This window comes from Astatotilapia calliptera, chromosome 3 (genome assembly GCF_900246225.1).
Source record: "Astatotilapia calliptera chromosome 3, fAstCal1.2, whole genome shotgun sequence".
Lineage (NCBI taxonomy): Eukaryota > Metazoa > Chordata > Actinopteri > Cichliformes > Cichlidae > Astatotilapia > Astatotilapia calliptera.
The window spans coordinates 5,887,354-5,889,045 of NC_039304.1; positions in this window are offsets into that span (position 1 = coordinate 5,887,354).

Below are 1,692 nucleotides of genomic sequence, written 5' to 3' on the forward strand. Positions count from 1 at the left end.
AGTTGCCCAGCAGCTCCACTACACACTTCTCATCAAACCTCCACCTAGGCGAAGGCTTAGTTCCATTTGAAGGCTTCAGATGACAGTTAGTTCCTTTACAAAGAGGTGGAGGTGGTGGGGCCACAGCACCATCATCACTGAGTGCCATAGGACACTTAACCTTTGTTTCCATATGCTGGGAACTTCCTGTTGTTCCAAGGAGGACTGGAAAATGTGTGAAAATCTCCCAGTCAGTTCCTCACAGCACACTTCAATCATTTCCCTCCCACAGCATCAGGACCAGGGCTTTTTCTCTCTTTGGTCCCACTAAGAGATTTCCACACAAACACCTCATCAGTGGGACTCTCAGAGCTACCAGCCCTTCGCTACAATCACAAAGCTCTTCATTGAAATCAATGATATCAAAGCTGGAATCAAATGAGTCCAAGTCTTCTGCTGATTCAGCCATCACATTCATCTTTGCTCCTTGTTCTGCATCCCCACCATGGACTTCATTCCTTCCAAGCCAGCCTTGAGTGTCCTTTATTCAGCTCATCCTCTGCTTTACTTTTACACCTGATTTTAGCTGCTTTATCTCTCTTTCAACAAGTTTCTGTGCCTCAATCTTTTTCTTCTCTCCCTCATAACAAGACAGCTTCTTCTGCCTGAGAACATGTTGGAGTGATTTACTAATCCAGGGCTGCTTATTGGGGAAAATACTTCCTGTTTCCAAAGTAATCCCCATTTTTCCCAGAAAGAAATGTAAGTAGAAATCGATGATCTAAGTGAGAACATGAGCCTTTAAAAAGTCCCAGTGGGTGCAGTCAAAGCAGTCCCTCAGTCCCAGTATAGAGTCTTTGGTCCAGACTGGAACAACTGTGTGCCCAGTTTGAGCTCTCTTCAGTGCTGTGACCTGACAGACCCAGAGGGGCCATCACATCACATTTAGAAGCTCCCCTAATGGAGCCACAACACATGTCCAACACTTAGTCTGTCTTGTTGGACCAACTGGAAGAAATGATTCAAGGACTTAGTCACAGAACAGAGATTCAAATCTCCAAAATCCAACTGGCTGCATCAGGACATATAGTCTGAAACTCTGCACAGTTTCCTGTTTGAAGCTGCTTCCTGTTGGCTTCAGCTGTTTGGAGTTTCCATTTTCTAAACTTCTACATTCTGAACCTTCTTCAGCTCTGAACAGATGATGAAACACTGAATGATTTCAAGCTCACACTTTGTCTAATAAACTTACATCTTTCATTCTTTATACAGATTGTGGGGCTGTGGTTTGTCAAAGATCAGCTGTGATTATCTGGCAGCAGCACTGAAGTCCAACCCCTCCCATCTGAGAGAGCTGGAGCTGAGAGTAAACAACCTGAAGGATCCAGATGTGAAGCAGCTGTCTGATCTTCAGCAGAGTCCAGACTACAGACTGGAGACTCTGCTGTAAGTAGAGTGATGGAGTGAGTGGGTGGTGCTGTCAGCAGTATTGTACTAAACACAGTCAGTATGAAACAAAGATCCAGTGTTTCCTGTAAAGCTGCAGCTTCTCAGTGAAGCTGTGAGAGGAGAATGGTGACAGGCTTCAGGATTGGACACAAACACTTCCTGTTTCTGACCTTTATGGTCACCATAGTAACGGCTGACACGCTCTGATCAAACACTGTCAACAGCCAATCAGCTCTCTGAACAAAGCAGCACGCAGACCAATGA